Source organism: Rattus norvegicus, chromosome 2, assembly GCF_036323735.1.
Source record: "Rattus norvegicus strain BN/NHsdMcwi chromosome 2, GRCr8, whole genome shotgun sequence".
In the NCBI taxonomy this organism is placed as follows: Eukaryota; Metazoa; Chordata; class Mammalia; order Rodentia; family Muridae; genus Rattus; species Rattus norvegicus.
In genome coordinates, this window is record NC_086020.1 from 203,537,961 (window position 1) to 203,547,863 (window position 9,903).

Genomic DNA, 9,903 nt, shown 5'->3' on the forward strand with positions numbered 1-9,903 from the left:
CTGTGCTCATTACAGAATCAGACCAATAACTGACTGAAAGCTTCCTCAATGAAGCGTTCAATCAGCATGGTGTATAAAGTAAACATTCAGACAGCGTTCCAACTACTTGATTACAAACCAAGTGCATTCTTTGCTTAGAAATGCTAAAAAAGTGCTTCATTTTAAATATGGAAGGAAAAAAAAAAAAACATCGCTGTGCCAGTCCAGAAACTACCAAGAAAACAGTGGGAGGGCAATTAATAGGAAATTTAGTCCAATTTGTTCTTTGCTGCTTAAATTCCACAGTATCTACAAATGCCACTAACATGCCGACTCTTGAAAGCCTGTATTTCTAAACAGTCATAATATTGTGCTGTTTCATCCATTCATCCATTCTCCAGGCTAAGTAACCTGGAGATTCCTCCCTCTGGGCAGCTACTCATTTGATCATCTGAGCGCCATGGTGAAACGAAGACCAAAGAGAACAGCCGACCTCAGAACAGACGGAAACTACAGATCCTCATTTGATTCAAAATTTCCTTTAGTAAAAATTGGTGGCAATGGTGGCAATGGTGGTGCTTACTGAGGTCAGAATGCTTAGTATTACATTTCTGCTTTGACTTAGTGGACATTTCTATCACTACTTGGTTAGTTAGTGAAGGCATGGTAGGCACCGTGTGAAGCTGATTAAAGTGCACTGCATAGCCTGTCTTTTCCATGGAGTTTTCTTTAGTGGGTTGATTCTCCTTGCTCATCCCCCTCCACCAGAGACTGAATTCTTTTCATTTGATACATTCAATATTGTCATTTATCTTGTTGAGCATAGCACTTTGGCAATCATGATGTTTAAAACCGTCAATCTTCTGGGATGAAGAATGCGCTGTGCGACATTTAGAACTCTGATTAACAAACAAGGTGGTCACAAATTTTCCTGGCTTGACGAATTTCCCAACTTTCCTGATCGGGCTGTCATAGGATGTCTCACTTAGGTTTGTTTCAAAGCTAACATAAGAGAACTCTGCTTCTGGAGCGATGTGACTAGTCCAATCGATTTCATTCCATTCATCAAGAAGCTGCAAGGATTAAACAGTGTGTCATCAATGACCTGATATCAGGTCATGAATTCCACTCTCACGAGTGACATCCTTTGCAGCAATAGAACTGGTCCGTAACTGCTAGGTCAAGCTCACTCATCAGAATTCCCAGGGTTTGATCTGACTGTTTGATGACTCGGCTCTCTGGGAGATCCAAAGTATATAAGTACCAACAGTCAGAATTCGTTTGTCCCATACAATATGCTGCTCCATTTGGGAAAACTGCATTAAGAAATTCGATTTCTTCGTGGAAATTTCGGTGTGGGTACCCTTGGAGAGAGGGCTTCATGAAATTCTTATGAGAATAAAAGAATTGAGTCTAACCCACGGTAATCCCTAGCGAGCTTCAGCCTGGAAACCAGAGCTTTCAGTAAGAGGGTAGTATCACATGAAATGTATAAACATGCTACTCTCACTGAGTGCGTAAGCTTCCTGCTTGTGCATCTTTGTCGTACTTATGGTTGAGGACTGCACATCCTCAAAAGCACATCCCACTGAGATCTTGGGATGGTATGAAGATCCCCATGTCCCTGGCTGGTGTCGGACTGCTGTCTGGAAAACCAGACCTCTAGCAGCTTCTCAGTCCCTTCAAAAAAATATGTGCAACTTCCATCACTGTGAGGCTGACCAACAACCAACAAATCCAAAAAAATCACCTAAATTAAATCTCTTCTCCCACTGCTCCAGTCGCTGCTACGGTTTGTTCCACGTGTGTTACTAAAGTTCAGGGTCCTTGTTGTTGTTGCTGCTGCTGTTGTTGTTATAATTTTATATTAACTATTTTTAAAAAAGGACTAATAAAATTTCCCTGGCTGTTTTCGTGAAGAAAAGTTGAACGTGAGTCTGTTGGAACTAAAGGCAGATACAGTTCAGTCTCATGTAGTCTGCTGCTTTCTTGTCAGAGTTGAGTGAGAGTTAGCTAATGTTGCCCGCCATGCTGTGTAAGCCTAATCTTATTTTTTAACTCAGTATCCTGAATAGCATCTCAGAAATATATAGACTGGAAGTGAAGAGATGGATTTCTTAAATTCTTTATCATGTTTAGTAGTGAGGATTCCGTGTTTCTCCATTATCATGCTGTAATGTTCTCCATGACTACTGTTTGAGGAAACTTTATCCTGTGTCTATGCTGTTAAATGTTTTAAATCATTATGGTGTGTCTGGTCTTTTGTCATATATACTTTTTCCCATTGGAATAGTCAGTTTTAAAACCTTAATTTTGTTAAATTATGTGTTACATTAGTTAAATTGCATATGCTTAAACTATCTCCAATATTCCAGGAAAACATTAGTTTTAGTGTATGATACAATTTAGGTAAGTGTTAGCTATTGCTCAAAAATATTTAGTTTAAGATTTCTCAAATATATTCATAAAGTATATTGATTTCTAGCATTTTCATGACATGTTTGATTTAATATCATGAACTATAGGATATAAAATTATACTTATTCTATTTCTTTTTGAAGATTCCATAGTAATGTATTTATATTTTAGTTTTTCAAAAACATTCATTTTATTATTCCTGTTTATAAATACATTCAAAAATTCTAAGTAGGTTCATTTTAACACTTGAAGCAATATAGTTTCCCTGTTCTCATGAAGTTTTGCACAAGCAGAATACAAATGCTTTTTTCAGAGTTTTTCTTTAATGTGGTTGGCCATTAATAGTTAATCAACTTAATCTGGTTTAGAGAGGAGAAAGAGGATAACAGAGATAGCAAGATAAAGGGAGGCTTTCAGTGCTTAGGAAATCAAAATGAATTTAGGAAAGACAGAAGAGTAAGGCACGGTCATGAGACATAGGGTTACAGATGAATGCCTGACATTTTAGCAGTCCCCATCCACTTTCGTGTTACTATTCTTGTGTGTATCTTCTTGGTACAAATAAGCTTCTAGTGGATTTTATATTCTTAGAAGTTCTGCTTAGCTATTCATCTTGTCATCTCAAACTCACGAAACACTGAATAGCTCCAAGTGAAAAGAAGAGGCTGCTTCGACTGGGAATCTCTGATCTGTGTTCCCATCCGGGATCTTCAGCCCGTAAAGTCCCTAGTTCATTAAATGTCTGAATTCCAGTTTTCTCTTATTAGTCTCACGAGACTGACATAAGCTCTGATCAGTTTTCAAGCCCTCAGTAGCTATTTTCTGCCCAATTTCCCAGCCTCTCAACTGTACAGTTAAAATGTTAGCAAGAAAGAGCCCAGATAATAAAAGTAAGGAATAATATCTAAAACCTTCAGTGAATTTATGCTCTCTGGGGATTTTTTTTCCCTCGTAGAGGTCTAATGCTACAAAATACATGCTTTTAAAATTCTATACTTTTTCTTTCTTTTATTCAATAAGTAGAAAAGTCACCTACCTTAAAGGGCATTCCTTCTGAGTAAAGCTACTAAATACAGTATTTTAAAGATGGTATCTGAAATTGTCTTTAAAGTTGCTTGAGGATGGAGGCTATGGCTCCGTGAGTAACGTGCTAGCTGCTGAAGCCTGACGACCTGAGTTTTGATCCCCAGAACGTAAGTAAAAGCAGAATTAGGCAGCTAGTAACCCTGAGCTGGGACAGAGCAGGGCAGGGCTAAGCACATTCAGGGGCTTACCAGCCATCTGCTATTCAGCAAAAGACTGTTTCCCAAAATAGTGTGGGTATGATGACACTTGATCTGGCCTCAGGCCTCCACATAACCATGCATGAATGAAGGCATCTTTGTGCACGCACACGTGTGCGCACACACACACACACACACACACACACACACACACACACACTGTTAGAAAATCAAATAAGAACTAAATATTACAATATTCAAAATAGTGCTACTTATTATTCCAACTGACTACATGTACTCAACCAATAGAGAATTTTAGCTATTGCTTTAGTAAGTATGCAAATTTAAAAAGACAAATATTCATTCCAGCCATTTCTAGTGCTAACTGTTTTCTATAAGAAGGCTAAGGATTCATATCCTGGTGTTCAAGCCTGCAGAGTAACACTTTCGTGCTTCGATCCAGCTCCCCAGTACTCAAGCATCCAATTTCACAATTAAAAACCGAGAACAGCAAATAAATACCATTTTGAGCTTAGAGTCTTTTAGAAACAAAATAAACATTGTTTAAAATTTAAAATTGACCATATCAATTCACTAGCACAAACATCTTTGTTATTCAAGTTACAATGACCTTTCTCCAAATTTTTAGGCTCTGCCCAGACATTGTTTCTCACAGGGCATTCCATTGATCTCCATTGTGTGCAGCGAGCTAGCTAGGCACACTGGTGGACCAGTGAGAACAACAGAGGACAGTGTGCCTCGGTTTGATTAAGATGCAGAAAATGCACTTGTTACAGAACTCTGTCAGTGTAAAGTTTCTGACTTTGCAAACTCAGAAACCCAGAGGAAAAAAGGAAGAGGTATTTCTAGGAGTATTTTGACAATAACGGGGCCAATCTTGATTACTCCTTATAAAACAAGCTTGCTGCATCCCTCAGTCTTGCGATTTTGTTAAATCTGAATTGCCTTACTGGGACTGGGTGTGTGGGGGTGGGGTGGGGTGGGAGTACTTGACAGGATAATCCGTTTCCTAAACTTTTCGGTGTTCCCGCTAGTAGAAGCAAATTGTTAGGGACTCAGGTTAAAAGGTACTAAGAAATTGTTTTTATTTTTTATTATCAATGAGATTTTTTGAATGGAATACACCTTACGCAGTTAGACCTGCAGTTTCTCAAAGACAAGTTCATTCCAAACTTTGCACTCTTTGTTCTTTGAACTGTCTCATGAAAGACATTTTTCAAGAGCGTCTGATCTGGATTCATACCTGGCGTTAGTTCAGCATTCTGGATGATGAAGTCATACTGTTGGAGTAGGCAAGGTTTTAGGAAGTTGGGACTGTGTCAGATTGTCAGAGAAAGTCTAAAACTTTTCAATATGGGAACAGAAGGTAAAGCACATGCCTCAGCGCCTACCCGTCTGAATGGAATCACTGGAAGCCTGTAAACATGAAAGGAGAAAACTGAATACACAAAGTTGTTCTCATTTCCCTGTGTGCACTGTGGCATACCCCCCCCCCCAATTCTACACATTATGCACACACAAAAAATAATAAATAAATAAAGATTCAAGCAGTGAACATTGATGTTTAATCCCAGAACCTCGTGTTCATGCTAGTTATCAACAAAGCCACAAAGCAGCTTTGGATTTGGGGGATAAGGCATAACCAATGTCCAATACCCACAGATCTGATGTGTGAACGAGTAATGCCAAATGTAACTGGCTCAACCAGCTCACAGTCAAGGAATAAAAGGGAGGTAAATTTGGATGATAAATGTGGTTAGCTACCTCTTATCTCCAAAGCCTATCCTAAATTTAAGCTTACAGAGCATAGCCCTTAACTGACCACAAAATCAAAACCAAGTGTCACTGGAAGGAATTGGTTCTTCCTTTGTTCGCCGAAGAAAGTGGAGTATCCTGCTTTCTGTTTGTTTGTTTGTTTGTTTCGTTTTTACACATCTGAATCGCTGCATCCCTGTCCGCTTCATATATGTAGCAGTTGTACAGCTCAGTCTACATGTGAGTCTCCTGACAGCTAGAGATGGGGAAGGGAGGTTGTCCCTAAAGCTGCCCCTATCTGTGAGAGGAACCCGTTCCCCTACTGTGCCGCCTTGTCTGGCCTCAATGGGAGAGGGTATGCCTGACGCCCGCAGACTGCTTTCTCCTTAAGTGTCATATCAGACTGCCTGAAAAGCAGTTTTCATGCCTTCTTTGGTGAAAGTTACCGCCATTGTAGGACTTTCTGCAGCTGTCCTTTAGTCTTGTTGCACTCTTCGAGCATTTCTCCTATTTATCTATTTAATTCAATCAATGAATGCTTCCTTGATGCCTCTGGTGATCTCTGTGTGAAAGCTCTCTACCCTAACTTCAGTTTGCCTCACCCAAGGACCCACTTGACTTTCCAGTGTTCCAACAGTAATAACGATCAGGTAATACATCTAGAACAAAAGACTTCAAACATTAGGAAAAAATATTTACGTACTTTTAATGTATGTGCACTTATGTGATTTTGATGGGACGCGTGTGAATTACATGAGTGCAGAGGCAAGAAGAGGGCATGAGATGCTCGGAGTTACAAATAAAGATGGCTGTAAGCATCCCAGCATGGATGTTGGGAACTGACTGACCCCTGGGCCCATGCAAAAGCACTCTTCATCTAACAGATTTCACAGTGATAAATGATGAGTTCAGATAGTGAAGAGAATTCCTCTGAAAGACCACAGGTTTGTTCCATGGAGTAGTGTCTGATACAGTACTTGTTTCCCTGTTTGTTGATGTTCACAGTTTTTTACTTAATTTTAGAAGTTTTGCTTTTCTCTTCTTGTATAACACAAGCTTTTACAATGATAAATTACAGAATAAAAAACATTTCCCATTCTTATTTTCTTGACTAAAACACACATTTCCCAAAGTTATCATGGATTTAACTGTGAATAAAGTGCCATTTTATCTAAACTAATGAGTCTTCCAGTCTTAAATTCGAGCTCTGATCTCAGTCTTCTAACCTCAGACACAATGTTCTTCCATCAAAAAAGAATCTTTGTTGAGTTTATCTTAAAAAATATCCCTCTCAATTCCAGCAAAAACGAAGGACTGTGAACAAGGAAAACTTCCTTGTTGTTGCCCAAAGAGAAAAGTTGCGATTTGAAAGGAGCATAACTGTATCCACAGTCAAGTTTTGCTCAAATTTCTGCATAGAATTGTGTAAAATATATAAAAGTTTTAAAATGACATATAAGCTCAGTGAAGTATTAACATTTTATGACTTGTACAAATACTGTAACTTTTAGTTCTGAGGACTTATTTTCAGTAGATTTGGTAACTGAGAAATTAGCTTTTACCTTTGAAATAACATGAGAAAATTTTAGGAAAAGAATTACTATAGGTATTTGTTGCTGCTGTTGGGTTGTTGTTATTGTTGTTGTTGTTGTTGTTGTTGTTGTCGTGAGGTTTTTTTTTTAATGCTTTGTTTGAGAAAAAGTCTCTCTGCCAGGCCCCAGCTATCTTGGACCTGACAATGGAGATCAGGCTGACTTTGAACTCAGAGTTCTGGGATTAAAGACATGCGCCACAAAACACAACTGGGCATAATGTTCTGAATGGAAAAAAACTTTAAATGCTAAAGTGGCTTCAAGTAAATCTCCACCTGGTATTACCTAACCTATATTAAGTAAAGGCTATTTCTCTTTTTAATTTTTAAAAACAAATTTAAATTATTCACACATTTATACAATGCTATTGATAATATCCACCCACTATTTCATCCTTGCTAATTTCCTTAATGCTTCACTTACCCACCTTCTCCCAGCTTCATGCCGTAGTTTTGTTTTGGTTATTAGTAACTCTGAGTCTAATTAATGATGTTCACATGCAGATGGATATGTGGCCATCGGCTTGGACATCAGCAACCTGCTCATAATCATAACCACAAAGGAGAGTGACCGTCCCCTAGAACAACAACGGCCAGTAGCATCTCTCATAGGGGTGGGACCTCAGGATCCACTACTCCATTCATGCTGGAATTTTTTTATTTTTATTATCTTTTATCATTTTTACAGTCCAGTCATTATCTCCCTCCCCTTCTGCCCTCCTCAGTCTCCAAGAGGATGTCCCCACTCACGACCACTCCACCACACCCCACCCAGCCAGGCCTCCCCATTCTCCGGGGTCTCAAATCTCTCAAGGGTTAGGTGCATCTTCTCTCACTGAAGCTAGACCAGGAAGTCCTCTGCTGTATATATGTCACGGGCCTCAGACCAGCTGGTGTATGCTGCCTGGTTGGTCACTCAGTGTCCGAGGGATCTCAGGGGTATAGGTTTGATGAGATTGCTATTCTTCCTATAGGATAGCTCTCCTCCTCAACTAAGTTATAATAATAATAATAATAATAATAATAATAATAACAATAATAACAACAATAATAATAACAATAATAATAACAACAATAATAATAATCTCTCTCCATTCTCTATTCCCCTCTCTCAGTCTCCATGTATCTATGTATGTGTGTATGTATATAAGTATACATATATATGTTATACTTATTTCATGTATATATTTACATTTTATTTATATTTTTTAAATAAATATAGTTATAAATATATTATGTTTATATATTTATTACAAATATATTATTGCAAATATGCTTATTTATTAATTTTAAATGATGGTGACTCACCTAATATTTATTTATTAGGTAGATCTTTCAATATTCAATCCTTTTTATTTAAGATTAAGCCCAAAGACAAGCTAATCCATGATGCTGCAGTGGAAATGCATGACTAATGAAATTGTTTTCAAAGGTTTTAATAAAATAACCACAATAACAATAAAGAGGATATAATGTGGATGGTGGGAAAACTTTCAACATACAAAGAAATGGCAGAAATAAGCTAATCAGGAGCAAAGTAAAAAAAAAAATAGAATCTCTCTAGCACAGCAGTTTTCCCCCCAGTTCCAAATAAAAATAACATAAAATGAGGATGAGACAAATGACATGTATTTCTACTTAATTTTGGTGATCATTTGTTAGTCTCTTTATATAGTCTCTTCTGTAAGTGATGTATTAACCCACAGACCTAATGGGTGTGACTCCAGACAAGAAAGCCAATAAAATGGGCAATAAAAACTGGCAACAAATGGTCGATAAATAAATAAATAGTGTGTGTGTTTGTGTGTGTGCTTCTCGGTACTTTGTTAATAGCCACAGTATCGTGCTTCTGCGATATTTACCTTTTATTGCATAGAGAGCATTCACATACAATATAGTTTTTCTCATTAAATTCAAGCACCTGCAAAACTGTAGTTGTGCTTACTGACCCCGTTCTTCCTGATCCAATAAATAAATAAATAAGAAAAGGAACATACACTGTCACCTTTTAAAATCTGAAGATGAGAAGTAATTCCTAAACTATATTATATGTGTTATTAATGCTCTTGAAAATTAGCTTTTCTGCTAGCTTGTTCAAAATGTCTAAGGTGACTTTTTGAAGTAAACCTAACAACTGAGATGAATGTACGTCTTTAGGCTAGAAAATGTCTCAAGAAGTTGGGTAATAAATGCAGAGTGAAGGAAATAATTTTAGTGTGATGATTCCTTTCGCGTGTTGAGCTTTCATGTATGTATATGTGTGTGTAAGTCAGTGATTAGACTTTGCATATTACAGCCTGTGCATACCCATTCGTGTGGAGACACCTGTGTGGGCCATGGGGAGGGTAAATGGTGATGTTCTGGAATCAATCTTCAATCCGTTTTCCAGCTCATTTTGGTGGAATATGGTCCCTGATAGAAGCTGGGTATATCATCTACTCATTGGCCAGTAAGTTCTAGTTATCAGCTTCCTCCTTCCTCCAGCATGAAAGATGGACTTAGAGTCAGAGACTCCCACACACTCATATTTTAGAGCAAATGTCTTACCATCTCCTCAGCACGATGGCCTGGTGATTATTTAAAAGTCATTTATTATTTCAGTTGAAAGATGGATTTGTCAGTTCAATATTATTTTTTAAATGTATGAGCACTTGACACATTAAATGCAATGGCTTATTTTGGTACAAAGAAAGAAATATTCAAAATTGGAAATCCAAAATATTTCCTTCCTTATATTCAGAAAGAAATGGCTAGAAAATTGGTTCAGAAAAACCAGAAGTAGTTCATGAAAAAATATCTCACTACAAAAAATTTATAATTCTAAGAAAATTAATCTATGTTATCATTAACTATATTTAATCTGAACAACATCACCTATTTTCTTGCTGTAGAATACTCACTTTACTATAACTGGAA

At 37.6% G+C, this 9,903-nt stretch overlaps 1 pseudogene; it reads right to left on the reverse strand.

Annotated features, from left to right (window-relative positions):
- Positions 1 to 761: 761 nt before the first annotated feature.
- Positions 762 to 5,848, reverse strand: Amd1-ps1 (adenosylmethionine decarboxylase 1, pseudogene 1; annotated as a pseudogene).
- Positions 5,849 to 9,903: the final 4,055 nt, after the last annotated feature.